Source organism: Lagopus muta, chromosome 22 (assembly GCF_023343835.1).
Source record: "Lagopus muta isolate bLagMut1 chromosome 22, bLagMut1 primary, whole genome shotgun sequence".
NCBI lineage: Eukaryota > Metazoa > Chordata > Aves > Galliformes > Phasianidae > Lagopus > Lagopus muta.
In genome coordinates, this window is record NC_064454.1 from 5,677,967 (window position 1) to 5,692,585 (window position 14,619).

Sequence of the window (14,619 nt, forward strand, 5' to 3'; positions counted from 1 at the left end):
TTGGTGCTTTACAGACCATGGCTTGGAAGGCATGGCTGTGATGGGTTGGTAGTTGAGCTAGGCTATCTCAGTGGTCTTTTCCAACCTTAGTGCTTCTGTGATTTCTTACTCTGAACACAGGTTCAACAATTGGATGCTTCAGAAGGGTTAACAGCCTCTCTTCTTCAGCATGTCAGTCCTCCACAAGGTTAAGAATAAACTTTCCCTGCTTAAGTAACGCTGTCGTGGCGGAGGACTGTGTGCTTTCCTCAAACAACTGGACCTGTAGGAAGATTTCCACATAATTACATTCAATTTTTTTTTCTTTTTTCTTTTTTTTTTTGTTTTACATGGGGAAATCTGACAACTTCCCTGCCTTATTGTCACAAATGTCAGCTGGCCAGGCCAGTGAGCAGAGTGTCAGCCTGCAGCCATCGGCTCCTGAGAGTGCTTCCAGCTGCTAAGCAGCACTTCCAAGGCTGACTCCTTGCTTTCCCCTTCCTTTGGCACATGTCTGCAGAAGAATTGCCCCAAGCACTTGGTAATAACTTTAAATCATCCTAACAACGTGCGCGGTGCTGCAGGATGGCTTCACACTTCAACAGTTATAATTAGAACAGTTCCACTGTGGGTTTAACGAGAGGATATTTTTTTCACTGATGGCTGAGCAGAAATGGGCTGCTCTGGGGTTAATGGAAGTCCCCAGTTTAGAGTCCTAATCTGGGAGGAAGGCACCTTCCTAATTATGGGCAGTGGCACGTGCACATAGCCTGGTACATGCACTGCTTAATGGGACTGAGATTCCCAGCGTAAGGGCAAAACCCGATGCAAGGGATGTCTGGAAAGTGGCACCAGCACATCCCGTCTCCTAACAAATAGTGGCAGTGCTTAACAGTAGTGCTTAACAGTAGTGCCTAACAATAGTGGCAAGTGATTTCCATCCATTCTCGATGCTTTCCCAGCTGTTCCTGTAGCTCCCTGTTCCCACACAGCCCTCCCGGCAGGCAAAACTATCCCTGAGCACGGTGGGATGCAGAGGGGAGCTTGTAGAGGAAATGACTTTCCTGAGAATGCGTAGGAAGTGAGCACCAGAGCCAGCTTTCAGATCGGATCAGATCCCCTGTTCTCTAATCAGAAACACCATTCTTGCTAACGAGTTTTTCTGTCCAATTAGCAGCTAAATCCCTCTCTTCTTTATTGATGTAAGCATTTTGATTGCAGCACCAATACACGCTCCAGACTAGGTGCTTAGACCTGAAGTGAATGCAAACTAAAAGGAAAAATGAAGAAGTGCAGATAATCTCCAGGCACTGATTTGCCTATTGCAGGTGATTTACTGACCCCTGAAACAGCACTTTGCCAGCAGTGGGGAGCGGACGGGGCAGGAGGCAGTGAGTGGGGATGGCTGGAACATTCATGTTTGGTTTGTACCTCTAGATTTTACATCTGATCTGCAAGTTTCAGCAAAACTTAGGGGAGAGAATACAAGAAAGCCAGGCCTCTGGGATGTCAGCCTCAAAAGCAGAGACCCAAAGTCAACAGCTGTCTCTTGGGCAGGATTCTACAGGCTCCAACTCAACTCATCAGGCATGCAGTGCTGACCTTTAACAACTTTTATTTAACAGGAGTGAGACTCTCCTAAAGGATAGAGGCTTGGGCTCATCGTGGCAGGTGAGCTCTCTGCAAACACAGGGAAGTCTGTTAGTGAACTTTGCAGAGGCTTCTGCTAGAGAGAAAAAGGCTCATGTGAGCAATGCATACCCCAGCTCTGTAACCCCTTCTTGCAAGCCCTGAAAACAAGCAAGAGCTGCAGCATGACTTTTGAATGCATACACTGATCACGAGGAGCAGCATTCCTTGGCAGCCCTACCCCAGTGCTGCACCTTGTCGTGTTACCTGTTGCTCTGGGAAGAATGCCAGGGAAAACTTCCATCAGCCCTATGGCACTTCCATAAAGCATCCATTTGCACTCAGCAATCTGTCAGTCATGCTTCAAACCGTGAATGGAGATGGAGATGTGAAACGCTCTGTAGACCCTGACAAAATACCTAGACTGTCTTTAAGCCTAATTGTTAAGTCTTTGATTTGCTGCTAAAGCAAAAGATGAACTTCTAAGTCCCTGTAAGGCCTTAAATAAAGGATCTCAGAAGTACATGGCAGGTGACACCTCTGGAACTGGTTTTCCCCACTATCAGGTTTGGCTCTAGAGGGAAGATCCTTTGGCCTGGGTAACTTGTGCAGGGGGATCTAGAGAGCGAAAATCAATGGCTGCTGCAGCGCATGCCCAATCTATAATTCTTGGTGTCATGGTCATAGAATCACAGAAAGAAAAGACCTCTAAAGTAATTCAGTCCAATGGTCCACCTACCACCAAAATTGCCCATTAACCATGCTCTACAGCACGTATGAGTTCCCCAGAACAGCACACTGGCACCAGACACAATGGCATTTTTCTTTGCAGAGTGATGTTTTTGAAGCAGCAGAATGGTTCTTCCTGGACATGCGTCTTCTTTGCTTGCAAAGCTAGTGGGTAGCTGACAAACACGGATCTAAACTACCACAGCAGTTAAAGCTGTATGATCAGCTGCATAATTTCCACTCTATTTCAAATCACAGCATCGTTAAGGCTGGACAAGATCCCAAGATCATCCAGCCCAACCCCAGCCCATCCCCACCGTGCCCACTGCCCATGTCCTTGAGTGCTCTTTTCTTGAACACCTCCAGGGACAGTGACCATAATGAAGAACTCCACACAGAAAACCTACTTTATACAACTCAAATGACAGCCTGAGTCATATTTAGGAATGTCTTCTTCCACTAATAAAGGTCCCTTCAATAGGGACACGTGCACTGTAAGTGGCATTTGCATCCTCGGTGATGGGGCTGGCTGGGTGAAAAGGTGGCAAAGGTTTCGTAAACTGTGCTTTGAATTTCTCTCACTCAGAGCATCTCCAGGTCCTGAGCATGGATAGCTTGATATTTTGCATTTCACAGGCTGCATTAGCACAACAAAATGCTCCATATGTATGAAAGCTGTCCAAATTATAAGACGAATGCAATAACAATAAGAACGTGAACTTGGCACCTGGTTTTCTTTCTGTGACAATTCAAAGGCATAATTTCTGTGTCAGTTTTTTTCAATTTTCCCCTAATTAGAAACATAATTAAAAACCACTCTTGGAAAAAAGGTTGGTTTTTTTTTCCTCTTCTCCCATTTGAGGGATCAAAATCCTTTGAAGATCAATTGAAAGGCAAAACTGTTGACAGTGAGTGCCTCAATAAGCCTCTTGGAAACACATCTAGCTGAATTACTGCTGTCTTGAGCAATCTCAGTAGCTGATCCTTCAAGGTCGTGGCACACATATCCATATCCCAACCTCTGGAGAAATCATTCTAGGACTCTCCTCAGATGCTCATAGATTGCTCTCTTCGAAAGGAATCCAGAAATGCACTGTGAATTAATATCGAGGAGGAAGGGATGAATTCAATGATAAATAGAGGCAAAAACTACTGTATCACATTCAAGCAATGAGTTTGTCCAACCAAGTGCGAGTAGGGCACCTATGACAGTGTTACATAATTAGAACAGAAATGGAGATGCTGGAAATGAGATTTGTTCTCTAAGAACAAATTCACTCTCAGGTCAACCTTGACAATACAGAGAAAAATAGGACTTTGTCCCCATCTGCATTCTGGGCAGCTAAACCTTGGGCAGGCCTCAGCTCCGACTGTTTTGAGGACCACTGTTGCTTTGCTTCCTTTTGTTTTTAACTGCTTCCCTGTTGGTGAGGAAAATGTGATCTGGATGCCCACATATCCACCCTCAGAATGGGGTGTTCCTTCAGCAACCTCTGACCTCCCTGGAGAAACTGAAATTAATTTATCAAATGGGAAGTGTTCTCAAAAAATGCTTCTATATATCTAGGACAGTAGGAAGCTGAGTAAAGTGCCCCGAATCATCATCCAGTGGATAAAAGGTGCTATATAAATTCATTGGACTTGCCTAACCTTTCCAGAGGGATCCACATCAAACTCCCAGTCATGGGGGAGTCTTTTCTCAGAGCACAAACCTCACTAGTCAATCAAGGATCCAACCACAAACAAGAATTAGAGCTCAGATGGATACCGAGGTAATCTGTGGTGCTCACTGCTTCGCACGCAGTGGCCGTTTGAATCAAGAAAGAAAAACTCAAGGACTTCAGACAAAGAAGATGAGCGCTCACACTTACATAGGAACAGCCCAATTTATGTGATGACAGGCAGAGAGATTCAGAACACGCAACTAATTACAAGGTGTGGTAATTATTGGTATAAAACCAATGTTAAAAGCAGATGAAAAGTGCTGGTGTCACTTTTTTTCTGCAGAGTTACAAGGCTCAGAAATGTCAAGTCAAAATTTCATTTTGAAATACAATTCTGAGCCTTTTATATGTGCTACTTCAAACTAATGACAAGCAGGAACACTGCATGAAGGCGAAGAGTTTTCTTAAGAAAATGTATCAGTTTTTTTGTATCTAGTTTCTTTTCTGCAAGAATAAAATAAGACTATCATACTGATGCAAATCGCCTTCGAAAAGAGGTAAAAAACTTACATATTTTTTGTTTTTAATTCTAAAAATATATGGTCATCACTGCTGTCTAGGAATGGGATACCAAATAAAAAATAGAGAATAATGTCTCCAAAAAAGAGCATTAAAGAAGTTAGACAAATTTCTAGGCTTCCAGATGTGTCTCTCTGGAAAAAAAACGCAGTGCTGATGTGAGATCTAATGTGAAAAGGCAATTTTAGTAACTACGTACACCTGTGGAAACCTCTTCCTGATCTCTGGGATTCATCCTTCAGGCTCCCACAAATTCGTTTTTCTGTTCTATCAGTTCTTGGTAATGTGACAATAACAAGCCGGAAGTGAGACTGCGCCAAACATCCAGTGCCATGGGTAGTCCTGAAACCATCCGTGTTCAGGAGAGGTTTAGATGTGGTACTGAAGGACACGATTTAGTGGGGAAATACTGGTGGTAGGCGGATGGTTGGACTGGGTGATCTTGGAGGTCTTCTCAGAATCAGAATCACAGAATCACCAAGGGTGGAAAAGACCCACAAGATCATCCAGCCCAACCATCACCAATAGCTCTCACTAGTCCATGTCCCTCGACACAACGTCCAAATGTTCCTTGAACACATCCAGGGTCAGTGACTCCAGCACATCCCTGGGCAGCCCATTCCAGTGCCTAAAATTCTCCAACCTTGGTGAGTCTAAGATCCTATGGTACTATTCTATGAATTAGCAACTAGAATTTTATGTGAAGGCTAAGTTTTTCTCTTTGCTTCCTATTTCTCCTTCCCTCCAGCAGAGCTTCTTCCCCTCACTTACCTACTCCACACTACAGCACTTCTCTCGTGCTTCCTCCTTGCACCTTTAGCTCCTCTCAGGATATGCCGAGAGGTTCGCTCCTTCATTTGGTGAGAGGTAAAAATAAAATCCCTATTGCCCATCCCTCCAGTAGGGAGGGCGTTTGCTTAATACTGCTGCTTCCCAGCCCCAGGAGCAGGGCCCATCCCCTCAGAGCAGAGTGCACCCATGGCTCACAGCACCCACACATCAGTGTGCAATGGGCACTGCGTGGGCTGAAACCGGGGCGGTGTTATGGCAGCACATACATTGTGAGCAACTGCTTTCAAGGCTGAAGCACAGGAAGAGCAATATTTCATCAAAAAGCTGTGATGAACGCCTTGAGAGCTCACTGAGAATTGCAGCCACTGCCACTGAACCAGATTCATGCATTAGTGTCACAAAAAAAAGGTCAAACATGCCAGTTCTGTGCCTTTGATGCCCCTTTTTGGTTTGTTTGTTTGAATAGAAAATATTAAAAATGAAAATGAGTTTTGTTGGTTTTGGTGACCATCCTGTTTAATATTGTTATTAATTATCTGATTGATTCTTTACTGAGTGCATCCCAGCAAGTTGGCAGACAACACCATGCTGGGGAAACGTGGATCTGCCTGAGGGCAGGCAGCCCTACAGAGGACCTGGACAGGAGAGCAGCTGAGGGAGCTGGGATTGTTCAGTGTGGAGAAGAAGAGCTCAGGGGAAACCTCACTGCTCTCTGCAGCTCCCTGACTGGGGATTGCAGAGGGCTGGGGGTCGGCCTCTTCTCCTGGGTAACAGTGATAGAAGGAGAGGAATGGCCTCAAGTCACTCCAGTGGAGGTTCAGGCTGGATATTAGGAGAAACTTCTCCAAAAAAGTGGCCATTGGTAGAGGCTGCCTGGGGAGGTGGTGGGTCACCATTCCTGAAGGTACACAAGAACCATTCAGACGTTGTACTGAGGGACACGGCTTAGTGGCGGTAGGAGGACAGTTGAACTGGATGATCTCGAACATCTTTTCCAAACTGCGTGAGGCTGTGATTCAATGACAGGTGCAGCTCCTCTCTGCTCACACCTGTCCCCTCCTGCAGCACACGTGGGTGACTTCAGCAAGGCCTTCAACAAGTGTGGCATGCATCTTGTTCATTGCTGGTGAGAACACAAAGCTGATGCTGGCGATTATGTTGAAAAGCAGTGTTCTGTAGCTAAGAATGGGATCTATTCAATGGTGTTATTGTACTCTCTGTATTTGCTATAGTTCTCATGGAAATAAGAGGCATTACTGTTGGAGCAACCTACATCTATGCAGCCCAAGGTAGTTTATCTTCACTCAATGCAGCTATAATGTTGGACATCCATGCACTAGACATTCTTTCCACAGCAGATACCCAAACATAATTAAAATAATATTTTTGTTAATAAATTCTTTTCAGTGACTCCTCACATCCCCACCTCCAAGGGAAAAATCCCTTCTGAACTCAGAAATGTTATTACAGAGAGAAAAGGGCAGTGCTGATGACTGGTAGCCCCATCTCACTTATTCTCATGCAATGTCATCCCACCCGGTGGAACACTCAGCAGAGTAAGATGCACTTCATTTTACGGAAAAGATGTTATGAAAATGAGTCTTTTAAACCACCTCTTTGTCGTGAGAAATACAACTAATTTTAAAAGCTTTGTAGGAGTAATTGAGTGAAAAATTGTAAGTTTCAATACAAAGGTTTTGTGGCTGATGAGGTGTGGAGCATATCCCCCAGGTGAGGTCTGCACCCACTGCGTGGTGCCTGAGATTACAGCCATACATACACCATGGAGAACATCTACAGGCCTGTTCTGCCTGTGAATTTAATTCTTAATGCAATTTCTCACCAGCATTTGACAAAAGTATTGTTTTAACTGTCCTTCGCAGCCACACCTTGGGCACCAGAGCAGAGGACTGCATCTGAGTGGGCTTCAACAGCTGACGTAACACACAAGCAACCTCATATATTGATGCAAATTAAACATAGTTAGTAGAAGACAATAGATTTTTCACTATTTGCTAATAGACACCAAGACTGAATGCAACACAAGCTGTAAAATCGAAGGGATCCTAACACACACAACACAGCCAGCTGTCGATAGCATGCTCTATTCTGAGGATTTTGATGCCTTGATTACATAAATAGGGGAAGTTATTCCATCCTCAAAATTCCAGCAAGATAATCACCAAACAATAAATCTCCACAACTTGAATGCAAATGAATTTTGAGCCTTATCACCATAATTACCATTTTATCCCCATTATTATCTCAGTAGGATAGAGGACATCGAGCTCTAGAGATTACTCCTTGCTGGTTATCATTTCAATTGGTTGATATTACTCAGCCTGCTGGGAAGCTGCAAAGAAATGGCTTTAGTTTTCTGAAATTGGGCTCTTTACAACCACAACTCAGCTTCTTTACAGCCTCCATCTCCGCTTGCCCGCTGCTCCGCTCTCTTCCCAACTCAGACCCTTAAACAAACGACCCAATCGATGCACATTGAAACGGCCTTTCCACTGCTACCAGAGAACTCGAGGTCAACTTCTGGTTGCTTTTGCTTTGGAACAGCCATTTCCGAGCAAAAAGAAAGCCGGCCCTGGAGCTCCACAAAACTAAACTTCAGCAGAAGTTCTCTGCAATGTTGTGTCATGGCTCCCTGTAGTGTTTCAACAAATTTCATGATGTTTCACTGGAGGTTGGTTTATACTCAAACATAACTTATTGTTGGTTTTGGGACAGTCATGTTGTGCGTTTAGCTGACAAAGGATGAGATCTGTTATAAATACATTTATAAAGAAGGAAAATGTCTGATGGCTTGGGAAATTTAGAGATATTGAAAGAAGTATTTGACATCTATATTAACTCAAAGCCCTAAATGGGCTGGGCTTGTTTACATTGCTTCAGTCTTATTACAGGGTGAATTTTACCAGCTGTCTTGCTGAGCAGTCATTTAGCCCTAAACTATAGTTAAAACTGTCATGGTTTTAAGCAAATTATATTGCGTAAAGTAATTATTTCCTCTAACTGCAAAGAGGATCCAGGTAGCTTGTGAATCTGATTTCCAAAAAGAGAGCTGGCTGAGCGCCCTCTGCGTAAGGTACAGGAGAGCAGAGTTAAGGATGTAAAGGCCTTTGTAACCCAGAAAGGGGTGAGCTGCCTTGATTAATTAGCAGCATACATTTGGAGGGAATAGATTTCTGCTAAGCCAATCTGTTAATTAAACAGATTCACTGTTAATTTCGAAACATCAAGGCAAACTTGTTTATTTTACAAGGTGTTCCTGCACCAATAAACGTTAATCCTCATGATTAATAGAAGCTTTATGCTTGCAGTGTCTGAGGGGAAACTGCTGAAGAGCCATTTTGGGGAAATAAAGTCCAGCAATTAGAAGTTAGCCAGGATAAGGATGTGTGTTATAAGTTTGATCTAGCAGCAACATGCAGACATCTCAGAGAAGCCTAAAACCATAGACTCACCAAGCAAGGCTGGAAAAGACCTCCACGATCATCCATTCCAACCAGCCACCTACCAGTGATATTTCCCCACTAAGCCATGTCTCTTCGTACAACATCTGAACGTTTCTTGAACACAAAAGTACTTTTTGCAGCTGGTGCTCACCTTGTGCAACAGGAACTTCCAGGATGATCGGCTGAATCTGCTGTGGAGCCTCAAATCCTTGAAGTATCCACAGTTTTGATGGCTTTTGTCTCTGATCACATTAGGAATATGATCATGGTCCTTTGGGGATATCTCCATCCCCAGAGCTTTTGCTAATATTGAACAATTGCAGCTTTCTTGCTTTGGTGTGAAAACACCTCTCGTGTGCTTCTGTGCCCCTCGGCTCTGTATTTCCTGAGCTGGAGCCTCATTTATTTCACTACTTTCATGCATTAGGGGACGCATGTGGCACCAAGATGGACTCAGCCATAGTTCCCTGACCAGTGACTTCTGTATAATTAGGTCACCAGCTCCTTCACACTTGGTGCTGACCCTCACTGTTTTCAATTAGGAATGAAAAGCTTATTGTGGAGTACTTCTCCAGGACAACCCTCTTAGGAGACTGAATTTGATGCTATTCATAGCCTGCTTAGCAGCAATTTAACATTGCCATCAAACATTCTTCGTAACACCAGGATGGGATTTATATCATATTTGTGCACCTCCTTCAGAACACGCGCTGCCCAAGAGCCACGTAATTAATTCATCCAGCAGCAGGAACTCACACAGGTGCTATCACCAAGCTCTGATAGTCTTCACATTGCCCTACATTGGATGGGACATTGCCAGGCTGGATGGGATCCTTATCTAGTTGTTGGCAACCCTGCCTTCAACACAGAGTTGGAGCTAAATCATCTTCAAGGCCTCCTCCAATTCAAGCTATTCTATGATTTACTGCAGTGCATTGAGTAACCACCACAAACAGACCATAATAAGGGTAAATCAGACATTCTGATAAGCAAGCTTCTAAAGCATACTTCTTTTACTGTGTAGGTCTTGTCTCTAGGTGATAGGAAAACTACTTTCAATTCAATTTTAATAATAACACAAATTTAAGCTGTTTTCTGCTGAAATACAGCAATAGCGCTTTTTGTAACACAACATTTAGGAACCACAGTCAAGAATGGCGTGCCATCAAGTACAGATAACCTGTGCCCAGAAAAGCTCGTGATTAAGGCAACAACAACAGGTGAAAGATCCTTTATTCCCATTTTACTAACAGAAATCCCCACTGTCTGATCCCCAAGTTAGCTGCTCAAACACAGAACAACCATGCTGGGTAGACACTAAACCCCTTGAGAAAGCTGAGCATTCTAGTTCCTGATACTGTCATAGCATCTGCTTATCTTACAAAACCATAAAGACCCCCCACTTTACTACCTCCACCCCCTATGAGGTACAGAAAACATAGCCAGGCTGGATGGTTATGCTCTATGAAGGTGGTGGAGGACCTGGCTTGCCACCTCCCTTGATGAAGTGTGCCCACTCATGCCTATGGGCGGCAGCTGTGAGCCAAAGGCACCCTGAAGCCATGCCAGTAGGGAGGGGGGAGGCAGGTGCATCATTGAGCAATCACAATTAACTTTAATTACATATCTTCACTGGCTGCTGAGCTTTGGAAAAATAACAAGGAGGTGAAAAAAAAATCTTGCAATCCAGGTGAATTTTTCCAAGCTGATTGCGAACACTCAGAGTTCCCAAGGGCCTTTGTTAGCACAGCAAAGACAACAGACAAAGAGATGGATTGAGCAGGGAGACTTTCTCTCTTGTAAGATACTCTGGTTAGCATTCAAAATTTGGAATGTTTAGGCTGGTGTTGTGCAATGGTGTCCAGCTGAATGGCGGCCATCGCAGTTTAACAACTCACTCATTTCCCCATGTGAAGGATGTGTGACATCGGTTGTCTGACAGCACCCGACCAAATCCCTCTGCACCAAAATATTTAGGTACTGCATTTTCTCCAAATTACTCAGAATTCATAAATCACAGCTATGTTGGTGCTTTTAAACCCTGCGTTGTCCTCACTATCATGAAAAACACTGCTTACAGTGAGATGAAATCCACCACACCAATGGGCGAAGAACAAAGGTAACACCATGAAATTTTGCCTCCTTTCAGCAATGTGTTTTTCTTATTCTCCAGAAGAAGCAACTTAAGTCCCCTTTTAGTTCCCAAATAGCCACTCTGAAGGAGAAGCGTGTGCTCCACAGCCCCAAGAGCATCAGTATGCATATTTCAACCCCTCTTTCAGTTACAAGTTATTACTGACAGCCTGCTTCAAACCTGGATTTTTTCCCTAGAGAACAAAAATAAATGTTTTAGAACAGCTACAGCAAATGTTGTTTTATTTGGATGTGCATTAATAGCATTTCTCCAGTCGAGAACCCCGTGGGAATAGAATGGACCTCTTTGGGGAAAAAAGCAGCTGTAAGGAATACTAAATGATTTGAGGAGAAGCAGCAGAAGGCAGGGCAGTGCTCCCTTTTCCCAGCATTCTCTCTAATATTAATAATAATATTAATAATATAATAATATCTCTACTATTTCTCATGCATCGCTTTTGGAAGAAGTATTTTGAACTCAATGTTTACTCTTTATTCATGGGAGAAACCCTCATTCTTCTAGGCCTCCTTTGCGAAAGATGTGAGAAGATGAGAGATCTACATTTCCCATCCAGAGAGATATCAGAATCCATCTTGGCTTCTGAAGGTATTTCGGGCAGAAAAAAACCTGATTACTTAAACTTGAAATAAACCAAGTCAATCACTTCCAGTGTCACAGACTGGATGATGGCTCGAATGCACTGAGAATGCAACAGGTCTTTGGCAAGGAGCTCCTGTACTGCCAAAGTGAGATACAAAACAAGTCTGGTAATGCCAATAGTTTTGGTAAATGGATTAAACAAATGCAGAGCTCAGAAGGCGTGTTAGGACCAACCTGCCATCCTGGGATTTGGGTCTTCTGTGCAGAAATCTGACATAGGTCTACCTTGAAGGAGAGCATCTTCTGGTGAAACGAACCGATCGACCAACCCGGCATTTCAGACCTTGTCTGGGATCTCACTTGCTAAACCTAGAGAATAGGCTGCAGGACACCGTGAGAGTCATCAGGACAGGAGCTGCTGGGCTTGTACTTGTATTTCTCCAGCTTTCCCCCTCGCCTGCACAACAAAGGCCTTTGGAAGTGTGGCATTTCAGGAACTTGCAGAACCGGTGCTTTGTGAGATGCTGAACACCTCTGTGAGCTAAAAAGTCCTGCACTGTAACCAGGGCATTTCTGCACTGCCCTTAGTTAGTTTTTACATGACACCTCAGGAGAAATCTCTGCCCCGTTTAAGAGGGTATGTGATTTACACATACATATAACTGATATATATGTATCAATTAATTCACATTGAGGATTTGGATTTCTTTGTTAGCCTTGAGGGAGAATTCTCTACTCTGCAGTGCTTTGCTTTGAAAATCTGCTGTATTTTTGTATTATTGAACAGTGATGGCAGAAAGATGGAGACGATCCTGATCCAGAAGGCAATAACATCCTGGTCTGAATCCTAAGAAACCTCTCTCTTATCCTCAGTGGGGACAGAAACACTTCACCTTCTGTGCTTGCTGCCAGCTTCTCCTTGCATTGGAAAAATAAAGCTGTCAGTCAAAGGTTTTTCTCTTCAGAGATTTCCACACCAGCAGCACGTAATAGAACAGTAAAATAATATGTTATCTCGCCCTGATGATCTTGATGGCTGATACATCACTGCCATTTTACTGGTTCAGTGGTGTGGTGCAGTGCGTGTCTTATCCCACTGTGCTTCCAGTGCTGATCAGATGACCAAGCTTTCTGTTAGAGAAGCAAAAAGAGAGAAGAGCTTTTGTTAGAAAGCAAAAAGTAGAAGAAATACTGCAAAACACTCGTGGTATTTGCTTCAGGAAATGCACTCCCATCATTATACTCCTAAAATCAAAGAGGAGATATGCCCTAGGAGAGAACTGTGCGCTCCAAATTAACCAGCACCACCAGGTTGGAATTGCCTGCTTGCAGAGAGCTGCTGTTGAACAACCTTTAACCAAAGAGCAGCACGCAGGGCCTCCTCAACAAGCACTCACAAACCAGGGATGCTCCAAAAAAACAAACTCTCTCTGTAAGAGAGATTTTGCTTATGGACAAAACTCTATCAGAGGCTGTAGTCGTGGTTGTGAAGTTTCATTTCATTTTGGCTCCGGGTACAGGGTTTTGTTCTTTTTTTTTTAATGCACCAATTTTTGTTGTTATTGTGTTTTATTCTCTCCAGTGATTCATCTAGCTTGAAGGCATTTATTGAAATTCTTGATAGAATCTCACTTAAAACTTTGCAAGGAGAGACACAGCCCGGTCAACACCTCTCATGGTTTCCAACCACTGCTTTTTCCTGTTCTGGGACTGAGTTTTCAGGTGAAAACTTCCAGTTTACTGCAATACGAGAGCAGTTCTTGTGACCGTCGCTGGGTTTTGTGCTAAAGGTGTCAGCTCTGGTGTTCATCTGTCCTGAGCGCCGCAGAACTCACAGCAGGACATCACTTGGACAAAAAGGACAGCACTTCAGTAATGCTTGGAGAGTCCAACTGATCTGGTTTGACTGAGATGAATCAGAAAGACGAGTGTGTGTCAGTTTCAAAGCAATGATGTATGCAGTATCCTAAAGGGGTCAGTAGCTCCGCTGTAAAATGTTTAGGGTTCCACGTTCGGAAGAGGTTGGAAGCACTGTTTGAGATCTGCTCTTTTGCTAGAAATCAAACCTTTTTTAAACCTAACCAAAGAGATTTCATTCACCTTTCTCTGCCCAGCGTCATTTGGTAATATGCAAACCACATTCAGAAATGAAAACTAAGCCGTTTCTGTCAAAAGAAAAGCTTTCTTATGAAATGCCTTGAAATGTAGGGACTTCTAATACTTCACAAGTTAGGATGTTAATGTATAAGAAGATGTTTAAATATTGCAACAGCAGCTTTACTTTCATCATCCTTTCAGGAAATGGTTTCTGGCGGTGTTTCAATTGCAGAGAAATCTATTTACCATTTCAGAGTGCTCGAAGCAGGAGTACTGCTGAGAATTTCAGCCTGCCTGGTTCACAAATACAGGACTGTGCTGGGACTTTTCTTCTGGGGAAGAATGCAGAATAGCGATCTCTCTCCTTGTCATCGATCTGCTTCTTTACAAAGAAAGTATACAGCAGAGATAACACCTAGAGGCAGCCCCCCTACCCAGAAAATCCAGCCTCCTTCCCTTCCCCACCCGTACCGGGGGTCACTCCGCATTTTGCCTGGCTTCCACGTGAAACCCGACAGCTGTGCAAAGAGCCGGGCGGGCGCAGGGGCAGCTGAGAAACCTCGGGGCTCTTCGGGGCTCTTCGGGGCTCCTCGGGGCTCCTCGGCCCCGGGTTTCCTCCGGCCGAACCCCGCCCCGCCCGGCCCCGCCCGGTGCCGCTGTCCGGCCGCCGGTGCTGAATCCGCCGCTCTCTCCGCAGCCCCGGAGCGGTAGAGCCTCCCGCCTGCCCTGCCTCCCGGAGGGCTTCGAGGGGTAAGTTTGCCCCCGGCTGGCAGAGCGCGGAGGGAAGGGGACGGATCCCGCTGCCAGCCCCGGGAGCTGGAGTGGAAACAGGTTGTTTGCATCTCGGCGTGGGAGGAAGGGGCGGCTCTGGCTGCCGGCGAGCCCAATGCGGGCTCTTGGAACGGGGATGGAGCTGCCGCTTCTCCACCCAGCGATGTGCTGAAGGAAATGG